General features: G+C 46.1%; 1 protein-coding gene across 6 annotated transcripts in view; it reads right to left on the bottom strand.

Moving 5' to 3' along the window:
* The window catches only part of TULP4 (TUB like protein 4), a 277,954-nt gene extending 261,819 nt beyond the window's left edge, over positions 1-16,135 (bottom strand). For 3 of the 6 annotated variants that reach the window (XM_037895067.2, XM_043544271.1, XM_043544270.1), the window contains exon 1: positions 15,819-16,135. The gene's annotated coding sequence lies outside the window, so the exon portion shown is untranslated. Of the gene's footprint in view, positions 1-15,226; positions 15,547-15,818 lie in introns of those variants that run through there. The other 3 variants (XM_043544273.1, XM_043544269.1, XM_043544268.1) reach the window with 3 other exon arrangements.
* Positions 16,136-16,793: the final 658 nt, after the last annotated feature.

Here is a 16,793-nt window from a genome sequence, read left to right as displayed (position 1 = left end):
TTGAACTGTAGTGTGGCCCTGTCCTTCCCTCCTCCCCTCATCCAACCCCCCGCCCCCCCCCGAGTGCCTCCCTCCTCACCCAACCCTCCAGGGCTACCTTGCGAGTTTTCCCCCTGTGTGTGTGATGAATTAATAAAGAATGCATGATTTTGAAACAATAATGATTTTATTGCCTCTGAAAGCGGTGATCGAAGCGGGGAGGTCAGTTGGCTGGCTTACAAGGAAGTAGAGTCAACGAAGGGGGCAGGTTTTCATCAACAAGAAACAAACACAACTGTCACACCGTAGCCTGGCCAGTCATGAAACTAGTTTTCAAAGCTTCTCTGATGTGCAGGGCGCCCAGCTGTGCTCTTCTAATCACCCTGGTGTCTGGCTGCGTGTAATTAGCCGCCAGACAATTTGCCTCAACCTCTCACCCCGCCATAAACGTCTCCCCCTTACTCTCACAGATATTGTGGAGCACATGGCAAGCAGCAATAACAATGGGAATATTGGTTTCACTGAGGTCTAACCTAGTCAGTAAACTGCATCAACGAGCTTTTAAACATCCAAATGCACATTCTACCACCATTCTGCACTTGCTCAGCCTATAGTTGAACTGCTCCTTACTACTGTCCAGGGTTCTTATGTATGGCTTCATGAGCCATTGCATTAAGGGGTAGGCTGGGTCCCCAAGGATAACTATAGGCATTTCAACATCCCCAACGGTTATTTTCTGGTCTGGGAAGTAAGTTCCTTCCTGCAGCTGGTCAAACAGACCAGAGTTCCTGAAGATGCAAGCACCATGCACCTTTCCCGGCCATCCCACGTTGATGTCGGTGAAACAATCCTTGTGATCCACCAGTGCTTGCAGCACCACTGAAAAGTATCCCTTGTGGTTTACGTACTTGCTGCCAAAGTGGTCCGGTCCCAACCTAGGGATATGCGTTCCGTCTATCGCCCCACCACAGTTAGGGAACCCCATTGCAGCAAAGCCATCCACTATGACCTGCACATTTCCCAGAGTCACTACCCTTGATAGCAGCAGCTCAGTGATTGCGCTGGCTACTTAGATCATAGCAGCCCCCACAGTAGATTTACCCACTCCAAATTGATTCCCGACTGTAGCTGTCTGGCGTGGCAAGCTTCCAAAGGGCTATTGCCACTCTCAACTGTGAGGGCTGCTCTCATCTTGGTATTCTTGCACTTCAGGGCAGGGGAAAGCAAGTCACAAAGTTCCACAAAAGTGCCCTTACGCATGCGAAAGTTTCGCAGCCACTGGAAATCATCCCAGACCAGCAACACTATGAGGTCCCACAAATCTGGGCTTGTTTCCCGGGCCCAGAATCGGCATTCCACGGCAGGAACCTGCCCCATTACCACCATGATGTCCAAATTGCCAGGACCTGTGCTTTGAGCGAAGTCTATGTCCATGTCCTCATCACTATCGTGATCGCACTGTCGTCACCTCCTTGCCTGCTTTTGCAGGTTCTGCACATACTGCAGGATAACGTGCGAGGTGTTTACAATGCTCACAACAGCAGCGGTGAGCTGAGCGAGCTCCATGCTTGCCGTGGTACGGCGTCTGCAGGAGAGCAGAGTTGCAGCGGAAGCGGTGGATGATGACGGATGCCACGAGAATAGATATTTATACAGAACGACGAGACGACCTGCAAGGTGGGTTCATGGCACCAGGAGAGCGGAGTTGCAGTGGAAGCGGTGGATGACGACAACATGGAGAAATCTGCTATTGAGACTGAGCTCATTTACAAGAGCAGGAGAGCAGAGTTGCAGCGGATGACGATGGTTAGCAATCCTACTGCACTGTCTGCTGACAGCAGCACCCAGGACACAACAGCAGCGGTGATGGTGAACTGAGCTGAGCGGGCTCCATGCTTGCCGTAGTATGGCATCTGCACGGAAAAAAGGCGCAAAACGATTGTCTGACGTTGCTTTCACAGAGGGAGGGGCGACTGACGACATGTACCCAAAACCATCCACGACTATGTTTTTGCCCCATCAGGCATTGGGAGCTTAACCCAGAATTCCAATGGGCAGCGGAGACTGCGGGATAGCTACCCACAGTGCATCACTCCGTAAGTTGATGCTAGCTCTCCCACCACTCTAAAAAAACCACCTCAACAAGGTAAACAGCCTCTGTTTAAACTGATGCTTTACCACACTGCAACTTCCTGCATTCGGGGGGGTGTTTTTTCACACCCGAGCGAGAAAGTTGCAGCACTGTTAACTGCCATTGTACACAAGCCCGTAATCTCGAAGAGATTGTAGAAAAGGTCTTCTGCTGTCAGTTCAAGAACACTCCTAACACAGAAAGTGTGCTGCAAAATGCATGAGGTTTCTTGATGCCAGTAAACAAATTATGCAACTGGGAGTTTAAATTCAATACGGGAACAGGCAGCTTCCCACATCTTCTCCTCCCTGCTGCCTACAATGCACCCAATTAGCACACAGCTTTGAAATTTCCCTATGGGGAGGGAAAAAACAAAACTTAGGGAGAAGGCTTCTGGTGCTGGTGCCCAGGCTACCTGACAAGTGGCAGAGCGAAGATAGCACAGTCACTGCTACTTTTACTTTTGCTGTGGGACAATGTGCTGCATTAGCAGCACAGCTGTGGGAGAGGGTCCTTTAGGGGAATTTCAACAGTGCAAAGGGGGATGGCAAGGGACATGAGAGTCACACTGCTGAATTTCGACCCCTGATATTGGTTTGGGAGTTCAGAAATCTATTGTAAGGCCAAGCAGACTTGTTACTTTAGGAATGGGTTCTTGAATTTATAGTAGCAGGACCTTCCCTACACTCCATCTGAAGGAAAGGAAAAGAGAGCTGAGCAACAGCGAGGCTACAGAAAAAATCATGGGGAAGAAATGCAGTTCTCAGGGTAAATGGGAGAAACCCAATACCACCATAGCAAGGAGACATAGCAGGGGAAACTGACTAAAAATAATGCAAGACACGCTGAATATTTTTGCATCCTTGAAGACAGTTTATATTTGATCCCCTCCCTAGTTTTCAATGCTATCACAACCATCTCCAAAAACATGGCAGGAGCTCCAAAGACTGACTGACTTCCTTTCTAAGGGGATCGTGGCCAAAGCTGAACCACCATCTAAAAGTACTATTCCCCTGATCTTGAAGTCCTTGCCCTTACTGGGGGGAGACGGGACCTAGTAGTAGTTGGTCAAAGGAGTTATTTTCATCCAGCTGACTGAGCATGTTTCACAAACCAATGGGCAAAGCTGCTATTCCCCTCTTAGCATTTTCTCCTTACTGTCTGCCCTCTTCTTTTAAAGATGGCCAATTCCTTCTTTCTCCAGCTTGCATACCTGTAAGCTGCAGCAGAAACCCATTTCCTGCTAAGTCACAGTAGCACGTTAAGGGACACACTACAAGTTATTTTCAAAGAAACCTCTACAGAACCCTTTAAACAGAGTCCTACAGCCACCAACATTTTTTTAAATCGCTGTGGCACCTAAACCTGCTCAGAGCAAGTTAGCAGGCATTTTTAACACAATGCCAGTGGCTACAAGAGCCTTCTCTAAACTACCGCTTTCAACGTTGCTTCTACTTATGGAGCTGAAATGGCAGCAGCAATAGTCCTAGGTGCTGGAACTAGAGGTGCTGGGGGTGCTACCACAACCCCCTGGCTTGAAGTGGTTTCCATTATACTGTATACAGTTCTACAGTTTGGTTAAATGGCTCTCAGCACCCGCACTATAAAAATTTGTTCTAGCACCCCTGGCAATAATGGGAATTTTGGACAAAATGCGTAGCAGCGTCATATAGCCCGCTACAACTGCTATCACCCTTGAACAAACTCAGCCTATATTGCAGAGATGTATGTTTTACATTCCATCCTGCATGAGAGTAAGTCCAAGATGAAGCAGGAAAGTTCAGACTGGATGTTACAAAGTTTGGTTGACTACAAAATCTTTCCAGTTTTCTTTTAGGGATAGGAGAGACCAGGAATTTGAGTGCTATCAGAATTTTAAAGAACAAAAATAAACATAACATTGGAACAATGTACAAGGGATGGGATGAATTCCTCATCACTTACAGTTTTTAAATCTCTATTTACGAGATCTGCTCTAGCCATTAAGTACTAGTGAAAAATTTCACCCTAAAACTGTTCACTGGGAAGGTTGTTACTCCCTGATTCTTCTCAGTTTCAATAACCAATGACTTTTTTTAAAAGTATAAAGGCAGCCCCTACATCCAAACTCGAAAAGCTTCACTCAGGATGAACAAGAAAAGAGAATATTTCTTTGAACCAAGACGAATGGCCAATATTTTCTACTAGCTAGGAGTGACACAAAAGCACTAAGACTGTCCCATCAGCTTCTCCTTCACAAACATCCTTGCCAATGACTGATCAATACAATCTTGTCACTGCTAACTCCCAATCATGTCAGCAACTAGCATGCTAATTCAGCAATATGCAGAAACCCCTTCTTCGTTTCCTATCTACTCACAAACAGATGGCGTTTCAGAAGAGCAGTTTTCCAACTGCATCAATGCTAGAGTGATATCTACAATTACATGCATCTTGTCGAAACATATATCATTACCAATGTTCATTTATTTAAAACTATTATTGTTATAGCAGCATAGCTGTGCCTGATGCCCTACAGACATGTAAGATATAGGCCCTAAAAACTCACAATCTAAACAGACAACACAGAGACAAGAGAGAGACAAAGTAGGTGAGGTAATAGCTTTTATTGGACCAACTTTTGTCAGTGAGAGAGACAAGCTTTTGAGTTACACAGAGCTGCTTCTTCTTCTTCTTCATTACCTCACCTACCTCGTCTCTCTAATATCCTGGGTCCAACATGCCTACACCACCACGGCATATGACATAGAGACAAAGTAGCTAGGGAGTCATGCAACAAGATATCGCTTATCCTTTCCTATTTTCCCCTTTATATATCTTTTTAAAATCTTTGCCGACTTATCTTTTATTTTCCGTTGTGCGTGTGTTTGAACCAATGCCCAGCTACATGATTTTCTTTAATAAAACACTGCACTTTAAAAAGCACCTTTCATCTAAGGATCCCAAATTATTCTATAAACATTAAGCCCCACAAGTCCTATAGGAGGTAGGCAAAACGCATTATCCCCATTATACAGCTGAATATAGTAAGACACAGAGAAGTTGAGGCTTATGCAAGATCACACAGTAAATTAGTGGGAATAGAATCCAGGAATCTTGACTCCCAATCTGATTCTCTAACCATTAGGTAGATCTACATAAGATGCATTTGTGATCATAGCGTAACTCTTCAAGAGAGAAATGTGATTTCACTAGGAAAAAAAAAACAATGGAATCTTATCAGAGCACTAATCCAGATAGGTTAGCAGTTATTTTTAATATTTATGTAGCAGTAGCATCCAGAAGCTATGATGATATGAGCTCCATTGTGCTGACCACAGAGAAGCAATGCTTAGAGCACATACTAATGCAATTATTTGAATACTTGTTATCGTCATGCAAATACCAGGGTTTCCCCTATACAAATGACAGTGGAACCTGATACAGCCTGGACTCAAGCGTCTACGTATTAGCAAACATTGAATGAGATCCCAAAATTCATTAGGATTTCTCAAATCAATCAAGTGGAGGTAAACCCTGAGGGCATTCAAATGAGATGAAAATTGGGTAGAGCCACTTTTAAAAAAGCCCTTCACTTTTTGGCTGCACAACAAAATCTATTTTTAAAAAACTGCACAAGGATCAAGCTAAATTTTAAGACCATGTGTATGATGAGTAGTTTAAGTGATTTTGCTAAAAGAAAGCCAATATATTCAGAAAACAAAAGTTAGTATGGTGGTGGATACATAGAGTAGTGGTATAATAAAACATACAGCAAAGTTCCAAAGGTCTAAACTTAAACAACAAAGGCAAGCAAGATGAGAGTGACGTTTGAATCCAAGAAATAGGTCACAGCCTCATGACCAGACGGATGGAAAGAAAGCATCGTGGTCACTGCAGCCACACACACCCCATTCAGAGGAGCCAATACAATCTTTACCACATTCTCTAGTGCTTCCACTAGCCCCCATCCTACCAGCATCACCACAGTCTTCTCTGGATTGACTCTCAGCCAGCCCACTCCTATCCAAGCCACAATCACTACGATTCGACCACACCATCTGCGGTAATGAAAATGCAGAGAGATCTGAATATTATCAGCATAATGAAGCTCTATCAAGCCATCTCTCCACATTAACCTACCCAGGAGGAGAGGTGACAAGCTGTAACCCACCCTAAACCAGAGTCCTCAGGACAGAAAGTAATTACTCTCTGGGATCACTCAAAGGAACAAAGCTCTGTCTACTTGCACACAAACCCAAGCAGGAGTCAACACCATCTCACAATCAATGGTCAGTCCACTAATATCAGCACAGACACCCAATCATCAATCCAGGCTCAGGCCTTGTCTACACTACACTGTTCTGTCGACAAAACTGTGGAGGTATACAAACTACAATGCTCCTCATGCCAATTTAATACTCTTGCCACACTGACAAAATAAAACCACCTCAACGAGTGCTTTTTGCAACAAGTTATATCAATACACTGTCAGCGAAGACACTGCACTTGCTTATGTTGCCATAAATGGCCTCCAGGAGGTGTCCAACAATGCCCATCCTGACCACTCTGGTCAGCAGTTCGAACTCCGCTGCCCTGCAGCCACGTACACAGGCATCCGCCCCTCCCACATTAAAGGACCAGGAATTTTTGAAATTCCACTTCCGGTTTGCTGAGCATGGAGAGCTCACATCACATCTTCCCAGCTGACCATGACGGCTCCATGCAGCAAACGCTCTCCCGCTTGGAGTACACCAGAGTTTTTGGATCTGCTGGGTCTGTGGGGAGAGGAGGCTGTGCAGTCCCAGCTCTGCTCCAGCTGTAGGAACTTTGATACCTACAGGCAGATTTGTTGTGGCATGTTGGGGAAGGGCCATGAACTGGACATGCATCAGTGCCGTCCAAAGATCAAGGAGCTGAGGCAGACGTACCAGAAGGCAAGGGAGGCAAACTGTCGCTCTGGTGCTACACCAAAGACCTGACACTTCTACAAAAAGCTGGACGCCATCCTTGGCAGCCACCCCATCTCCACGCCCAAAAGCCCTGTGGATACTTCAGGGGGTCTGGAGACAGTAGCCAGCAGGCTCAACCCCAAGGACAAAAGTGGTGGACAAGGAAATGGAGTTGGAGGATGAGGTGGGATAGGTGACAGGGTCATCCGGTAGCGTGGCAAGCCAGGACCTCTTCTCAATTTGGAGGGTTCAAGTCAGTCCCAACACTTCAGTTCTGGCACGCATGATACAGAAGAGGGGAAACTCTGGTAAGTGCTCATTTTGATTTGATACTGCTCGGTTACATGAGGTAGAGCTGTCCTTTGTTTTGTTATATGCTAGAAGAGGGTTAGGGGGATAGAAATGTAAAAGACTAGCAGCATTTGCGTGTGCTTCCCATTCCCCTATGCAGCTATGCAGTGAGGGCCCTGCAGAAAAGTTTGTTAATGCACACCAAAATTTCATGGGAATCCTCCAGAGAGATCTCTAGGAAACTTTCCTGGAGGTACTCGCCAATCCTCTGCCGAAGGTTCCTTGGGAAAGCCACTTTGTTTCTTCCCTCGCAGTAGGAAACTTTGCCACACCTATCGGCAATCACTTGTTCAGGGCCCAAAGCAGCACACAAACAAGCAGCATAGGGACCCAGTCTGAAGCCGGAAGCATGCAGGAGATGCATCCTTTTTTACCCTCAGGAGTGAACTAACGGCTTCAATTACCCCACATGTGGAAAATGGCAGTAGAATATACAATAGTGTCCCTAGGTGCTTGCAGTGATCCCCTTAAAAAATCACTTAGACTCTTTGCCCCATCTTGGACCTTTACCACCCCCATGGGCCGAACTCACCATGTTGAGGGCACTTGCCGAGCTGCGTGCTTGCCAAGGGAGAGTGAGAAAGAGGTGTATTTAACTATAAAATGATTCAATGCTGTGAACGCACTCAAAACACTGCCTCCGTTTATTGTGTTTCTGCAGTTGTGTCCTCGAGAGGAACCCCTTACACACCGGCAAGGCATCTCCATCAGATAAAGGGGGCGACCAGGAGAAGTAAGGAGGACATGTTTGGGGGGTGCTCCAATTGTCTGGTGCCCCAGATCATGACCATAGGGCATGGAAAGAGACAGTTAATGAAAAACTGAAAATAGGTAGCCTAGAGAGGAAGCAGGGCCCAGTGCATATTATAGTGGGAGAGGAGCAAAAGATAAAACTGATGGAGGACCAAACAGAGATGCTGAAGTCCCTGACTGTGCTGCAGTCAGAACACGTGTGTGCTCTCCTCCCCTTGCAGCCTATATAGAACTGCGTGCCATACCCTCCCCAAACTCCTCACACACATTCTTTGCATGTTTCTGACCCATTACAGTAGACTTTTCACACCACCCCTTCGGATAGGTTTCTTAAGGACAGCTGGACTTGTACACAGCTATGAGAGCCTACATAAAGGGAGTGCTCTTAAGTGGCATGTCCCTTGCAAGAAATCAAATGCTGCGTATTGGTTATTGCTGTTCAATAAAAACGTACTCAGAAAAATAAAGATTCATTTTCTTTCTACATATGGTATTTGCTGCTGGAATTCACACACAGTGGCAACTGGCACATTTGCAGGTTACAAATCACGCTCAGGAAGCAATCAGCACAAGGGTCATTCCAGGCAGCAAGCAAACAGAGCCCGGCTGAATGCATTACATAGACACATTACTGGGGCTCATTGTCAAAATGCTACTTCAAAGCCTCCCTAATTCAAATAGCCCCTCTAATAGCCCTGGTATCTGGCTGCTCAAAATCAGTCATCAGTCTCGACACTCCACCCCTGTGGAAACTTTTCCCCCTTAGCTTCACAAATATTATGCAGAGTACACCAGGCTGCTATGACCATGGAAACAGGTTCCTCACAGAGGTCTAACCTGCCATAAAGGCAGCGTCAGCAAGTTTTTAATCTGCCAAACTCACAATTAGTGGTCATTCTGCACCTGCTCAGCCTGTTGTTGAAGTGCTCCTTGCTGCTGTCAAGGTTTCTGCTTACTCCAGGAGGAATTCTGCCCCACTGTGCAATACAGAATTTGCGCAGAAATTAATGTTCTGTGCAGAATTTCTTCCCCTCTCCCTGGCCCATAGAAATGGGCTGCAGTGCTGCTGGTTGCCACTAGGGTCCACTGGACCTAGCAATGCAAACAGAAGACACTGCCAGGAGGAGGAGTTGAAACTGGAGGGTTCCAGGCAGCTGCACTTCCCAGCACACCCTAAAGGAAGGAGGTGGCACACAGGAAACTCCACACAAGCCCAGGTCCCAGCATCAGGCTGTTCTCCCTCTAGATCCCTGAGTTCTGGAAGGGAGGCGGTGAGTGCAAGTGTCTGGGCTGGGAGGGCACCCCACAGCTGGGCTCTGAGGATAAGGGAGTGCGAGTGTCTGAGCTGGGGGATCCCCACGGCTGGCCTTTTGGGGGGGTAGGGGTGCACCCTGCAGCTGGGCTCAGGGTGGGAGGGGGCAGAGAAACAGGAACTGAGTCGTCATAGGGGTTTCTTTAACTCTCTATTCCTGGGACGATTTTTCTGGTCTGGGATTACATAGTGTTATTCTGACAAATTATGCAGAATTTTAAAATACTGTGCACAGAATTTTTTATTTTTTGGTGCAGGAGTATCCAGTGTAAGGCTTCATGAGACATGGGAGTAAGGGGTACACTGGGTCTCCCAGGATCACTATGGGCATTTCAACATCCCCCATTGCAATCTTCTGGTCTGGAAAGAAAGTTCCTTCTTGCAGCTTTCTATACAGGCCAGTGTTCCTGAAGATGCGTGTGTCAAGCACCTTCCCTGACCACCCCGCATTGATATCAGTGAAATGACCCCAGTGATTCACCAGCACCTGCAATACCATAGAGAAGTAGCCCTTTCTATTGGCGTACTCAGTCACAAGATGGTCTGGGGCCAAAATAGGGATATGCGTGCCATCTATTGCCCCGCCGCAGTTAGGGAAACCCATCACTGCAAAGCCATCCACTATTTCATGCACATTTCCTAGAGTCACAGTTCTTCTTAGCAGGATGCAATTAATGGCCCTGTACGCTTGAGTTGCCAGCTTCCACACAAGGATTGCCACATGATTCTCCACCAAGAGGACAGCTTTCATTTTGATGCCCTTGAGCCACAGGGCAAGGGAAAGCTACACACACACAGTTCCAGAAGGTGGTTTCGCGCATTCAAAAGTTCTGCAGCCACTGCTTGTCATCCCAGAAGTGCATAACACCGCTTGTTTCCCTGAGCCCCATAGCGACAGTCCACCGTGTGCAGCTGCTCTCTGAATATCAAAAGTAACCTGGTGTTGTTTCTTTCCATGACACACAAACAGGGCAGGCACCAGGAATTCCAGTTCGGATTCGCAGCTCATGAAATACTGCATGATCAGCCACACTGTGTTCGCGGGCTGTTGAAAAACAGCACAAAACGCAGTTGGAAGCCAATGGAATGAGGGGCCAGAAAAAACTGCATCATGGGGTGGTGAGCCCGCATCCACGATGCACTGCGATCCACTTCCCATTACTACAACTCCTAGTTGCAGAAGATGACAAGTTGCACAGTAGAATAGTTACGCACAGTGCACTCCTCGCTCTCAATGCTAGAGCACCAACTGTGGATGCGCTCCACCGACACAAGGAGCATTGTGTGAACATGCATAAGTGCTGTCATTATAATCGTTTATGATTGTCGACATAAATTGTGTCAATTTAACCCTGTAGTGTAGACACAGCCTTAGTGTCATAACAAGGACTAAAGTCAGCATAACAAGGGACAAGCTGATCTGAACTTTCTAGGTACTCAATTGTCTCACCGTACCCTTCTCCATAATCTCAACCAAAAATGGAAGACAAGAAACAAATCTACAGCTGCTCAGACTATCATAGTCAAGCAATGGTGTCATGTGCAAAGTTTGTATGTATGTTTCCTTACAAGAGTGTGCATTCTGCCCTCCTTAAAAGGGCCTGTCAACCATTTCCACCAGTAGAGGTCCTTGTTCTTTCCTGCTATCTTTTGAAGGACACAGAGCACAGACTGTGGAACAAAAAGTTATCCCAGTACCTCCAGAACTTCAGTGAGCAACACCAGCATAAATTCAAATAGAGAACATCCTGCTCTGTTCCAACAGCAGTGGACACCTCATTCTAAATCACAGCTACTTTCAGTACAAAACAGCTCAAAGTTTCCTCCCAACAGAAGGCACTTGAATCAGCCTCTGGAAGAAGAGCCTGGACTAAGCAGGCTATCCAACCCATGGAATAAATCTATTTGCCTCCCAGGGAATAAATCTATTTAGCATCAGTAACATCTCAAAGAACTTGTTTTTTGCATTCTGCACAACCCTAGTACTGCATCTTAAGCAATTTTCAGGTCACCATCAGTCGTCTTCAGCCTAGGACTCCCACCAGTGCCATTCCAGCCATCTGCTCTCTTTATAAATAACCATCACAAAAACCACCAACGCAGTTCGTAGTGAAAACAAAATTGCTCTTATAAGACTTTTCAGATAATCCCTCTTCCCCCCACAACAACATTATCCTCACTCAGTGCTCTCATATTTCATTTATTCAGAGTAACAAGTATTTCCACACAAAACTCTGTATTAATAAAAAGATGTTCTTGAAGCCGCAGACCTCTGGAGGTAAAGATAGTGGGGCCTTCTAGTGCAACAGATAAACTAGCACTAGTAGTGAACCCAGACTATAATTTCTACAAGGGGTACTAACCCCTTTCCCAATTGAGATTCCAGGAGGCAGGCTCCCTGAACCAACGCTCCCATGCTTCTCTGGTGAATGATGTGGTTTGGTGTTAGAGTTTTATGGACTAGATATGTTCTGCACAGATATTTACTTGGTAAAAAAAAAGGAACATCTCTTCAGTATGCTGGCAGTATGTGATGGGCACACCAATGAAGACAGAGACCTCTCGAAGACGTGCAGCTCTGAGAAACAGAGGATTGAATCACCCCGTTTTAAAATTCTTATTTGCTTTTAATAGTACCACACAGAGTTTAGTTGTTAGAGATACAAAATAATTGTTATTCACTGTGGCTGATTAGGATTCATAACAGGAGTTCTGTATCTTTGGGCTTACCCCACCCTATATACTTGTCCCATTCCTTCCTAGAAAAGTTGCTACAGGTATTCTCACTTGGAAACACATGCAATTGGTGCTGGTTTAATACTATTCAATGATTACTCAGCTAATTTAGCAGTTCTTCATCACATAATTGCTCAGCTAATAATGACAATATTCATCTAATACATGTATTCAATAAATATGTTTTCCTAGTACTCAACCAGTTTTAACTGCCTTATCTAGTTCATTTTGTCAGATGTTGTTGGGCAAGATCCTCAGACCACATGAGCCCCTTTATGCTGAGGAAGAGGGCTGGAGCAGCATTAAAAGGCTCTAAAGGCCCCACATCTATCCAGAGAAGGATTCCTTTGATGCAGGCACTGATGAAGACAGCTGTAAGGCTGCCTTCTGACTAGTTCCACTGAAGGAACTGCACATAAAAAAAAAAATTGTGACAGACCAACCTAATTTCCTTATTTGGCAGGGTTACTGATCAAGTGGATGGGGAGATATTATCTTACCACCAAGAAAGTCCTAAATGAAGCAATTCTTAAAATGCACTTATACTGTACTTAGTGATAATCAGGTGTAAGAAATATCCCAATGGAAAGTGATGGCTGGAAACAGAGCAATAATTCAAGAACACATATGTAACACCTCTAGCATCAAAAGGCATTCATGGAGCAGATTTACATCAAAGGAGAAATGAAGACATAGGTGCAAGATTCTATATCCCTTGCTCTCTACGACGTTGATTCAGGGAAGATGGGAAGTGAGGGAACACAAGCAGTTAGCTGGATGCTGAACATGCCTCTCTGATCTAGTAAACACCCATCCCAGGTTCACCCCTTTGTCTGACAAATGAACTCAGGACCATTTTCAAAACTCACTTGACAGCCATGCTCCTCTGCAACGGAGTTGGCAGCCTTCTCCGTTGTTACTTTTGGTACTTTAATGGGGCCCATTTCTTAACTAGTTCCCCACTCCTCAGCACCAAGATCAGATCACTTCTGCCCACTTCTCCCATGGTACCCCCTTCCACCATCAGGCAGTGAAGTCTGCCCTACGTAGCAAAACTCATTAGGCCAGGCTTTCCTTCCAGCCTGGATGTGGCAGGGGTAATATGTAGTTTCAAACATCACAAAAATCACTTTCATATTCAGTTGTAAACGGATTTTAATTTGAAGACTGATTATATTGAGAAGAACGATGGTCTTGTGGCTACAACACAAGGATGGCAGTCAAAAGAGCTGGGTTCTATTATTGGCCCTGCCCCAAACTTCCAGTATTGGTTTTGGGCAAGTCATTTAATCTCTCTCTGTCCCTCAGTTTTATCATCTGTAAAATGTTAACTGAAATCACACTAATATTTTTGTGGGTGTACATTAATACTGAATCATTTAAACATACATTTTAACTTTGGATTTTTTCCTTCTCTCAACTCACTGTATGTTGCCCCTACTGAACTACATCATCAGGCTGAAGTTCACTTCAAGAACTATTCAGTAGTTTAAAATATAGTAATCATATGTGTAAGGATTTTAGAACAAACAACAATTAAGTAGGTGAGAACAACTATCACACTCTGTACAAAAGGGACTAAAAAGTGTAGCATGAAAGCCTTCCTCCATGAACAAGCCAGTCACAGCAATTAGCTAGCTTCCAGGTTTACAAACCAGAACGCAAAACATTTCAAACCTGTTTGTTTTTTTTAAAGCTGCTATTTCACAGAAAACCGATGGATACATTTCTAATTAAGGTCTCACCTTAAATAAAAAATAAGCAATTTTATATAGTTGCACTTTGTTTGCTGTTTGTACTATAAACTAAAAAACAGGTCCACTACTGCAACCTTTACTCATAAAAGTAATCCAGTTGAGTGCACTTAGTAAGGACTACTGGCATGATTAAGGGTTCCAGGATCAAACCCAGAGCTAATATTTCTGAGGTTCGCCAAGATTTTACTGTTATGGAAAAAAAATAGCTCTTAACGATTTTATTATAACAACTCTACCAAAATTCTTAATTTAATGAAAACTCCATTTTATTTTATTCATAAGTCACCCTTTTATACAAACTATTTCTATTTAAATTGAAAAACTGATCACTAGATATTCAGTGTCCATGCTTTACTCATATAATCATCTCCAAAGCTGTAAATATTTTAAAAATGGGTTATGGTAAAGCACTTGCTATTTTGATGCTATATAGTGAATATCATTCAGCAGATTCTTTCAGTTCTAATCTTAAATTTCACAACCAGTCTGTGAAGTCTGGCATTTAAAATTACTCTCTCTAGTTTACAGCTCTGACACACACAAACCCCAGTTGTACACAACACTTATTAAAACCTCTAATTTGAAAACATTGTGTGGGGTGGCTCATGAATGGGTATTCCTTGGGCAGGCATACTTCAGCCTGGAAGAATGGACTTGCCTACAAGAGTATATGACTGCAGTTACATTTTTAATGTACAAATTTAAGAAACCAGTTCTCTCTTCTGGAGGCCTCGTATTCATATATTAAGTGCTGAACAGGCAAATAATTCCTGCACTTTTCAGGACATCATGCTCAAGCATGTGCCCTGGACATGGGCATTTACTGAACCCTTCAGTATACCCATACCAGAAAAGAGAAAAAGGAAAAGGAATTACAGTTGCTAGGCAAATTCCCTCCATCCTTCTGTAAATTTCGAAACCCCAGAGTGAAAAAAGGTCATGGACAAAAACCTAGTGTTACAGATACTGCATGGAAGACTAGAGCTGACACAGGATCACATTACTACAGCTTCCCACACACACCAGCACAAAAGCACCCGCTTGCTCACTGTATCCCATCCTCCCCCACGGTTTCTAGGTGCAAGCTACCACCAGAAATGTCCTTACAAAGAGATGCAAAGTGCGGGACTAGCACCATTTAAAACAAGAGAGATGAGGGCATAGGGAGCAATACAGTTGATTAGAGGAAGAGAAATACCCAAACAGAGCTACCCAGATGTCCATTGCATCTAGAACCGCAGGTAGATAGAATTTGTTTCTCAGACTAATCTCCTACCATCCCCAGCTCGTCTCTCCTTCCCTTAGTTTGGGTAGCAGTGGTCCGAGGAGGGTGGAGGAGGTGGTCTCTCCTTTCCAGGGCACTAATTTGGAGCACCAATCACACTGCTAACAAAATGTGGTGGCTGTTGCTGCTGCTGAAGCAGAAGATTGTCTGTGACCACCCAGCACCGAGCAGCCCGGGTCCCGAGCGCCCCTCATCTCCGCGGCTAGCCCATGCATTTCACACCCACCGCCAGAACAAAAGAAAAACAGATCCGGAGCCGCCTGCCTCGGTGCGTGTGACAGCCTCACCCGGGGAGCCGGCTGCTCCCTGAGCCACCCCCCACTCTCTCCCAGGAGGCAAACTCGGCGAAGCGACCAGCACAGATCCCCCCCTCGCCGCCACAGCCTCCCAGCCGCGTGCGGGGGCAGGCGCGGGGGGCCCGCCAGCTGCAGCCCTGCTCCAGCCTCGGCGCGCACAGACAGCCCCGGCGCTGCCCTCCCCCGGGGCGAGCCTCCCCCCTCCAGCCCAGGCGCTGGCCATCGCCGCTGCTCTCGCTGTGCCCCGCACAGGGTCATGCCCCACGCACCCCCCGCCCCCGGCTTACCGCTCCCGGGCGCAGAGCAGGCGGCGGCCACCCTCTGGCTGCTTCCCTCCAGCCCCAGCCTGCCTCTGCCCGCAGCCCAGCGTCTGGGGCTGGCTCCAGTCTCCGTCTCTCCCTGCTACTGAGGCGGCTGCTGCTGGGCCTGGCTCCGCCTCCACGTGATGCAGCCACATGACCCAACACACTTCCCCGAGCCCCGGCGCCCTTCCCACCCCTCGGCCTCCCGCAGTGGCCGCGGCCGGAGCTGGCCGCGTTCAGGTGGGGCTGGCCGCGCGTCAGGCCGGCGAGTGGCTGGTGTGCCGGGGCTCATCCCGGGAAATGGCTCCACGCTGCCTGGCAACAGCCTGGCTTTTGCCTGGGACAGGAGCCCGCCATCAACGACAAGAGGCAAACTTGGACGTGCGGGCAGCCGGGTATTGCTAACCCCACGTATTGTAAAATCACCGGTCTGCCTACTTCCCCCGCCCCCCCCCCCCCAAAAAAAAACATATTGGCCTAAAACTTAAATAATGTGAGGGTCTTTTGTATGCGATGTTGGTGCATAGAGTTTTCCCATCTTCAAGGCATGCTGTCTTCACAGCTAGAAACTTACGTGTAAAAAAAAAAAGTGAGGGCTCAGATTCTCAGGTGATAACCTGAGCCCATGTGGAGCTTTAAGAACCACCCCCCACCCCCAAACTATTATAAAGACTTGCAGTACAATGGTGAGCAACACAATGCTGCAACCCTGCTTTTGTGTTTCCCTTCCTCTCACCTCCCATTCAGCTGCATGTGCCTGAACTCACAAGGCCCCCTTTTGCAAATGAGAGACTAGGGTTTGTTAAAAACCAGAGTGAGGGCTTGTCTAAGCTACCCCTTAAGTAAATGTAACTAACGTCACTCGGGTGTGAAAAAGCCACCCCCTGAGCAACGTAAGTTACATCATCAACTTAAAGCAGTATCTAAAACCCACTATGCTGGCAAGAGAGCATCTCCCAC

This window comes from Chelonia mydas, chromosome 3 (genome assembly GCF_015237465.2).
Source record: "Chelonia mydas isolate rCheMyd1 chromosome 3, rCheMyd1.pri.v2, whole genome shotgun sequence".
NCBI classification, from domain to species: domain Eukaryota; kingdom Metazoa; phylum Chordata; order Testudines; family Cheloniidae; genus Chelonia; species Chelonia mydas.
The sequence above is the reverse complement of the archived record's forward strand: the minus strand, read 5'-3'. Positions and strand labels throughout refer to the sequence as shown.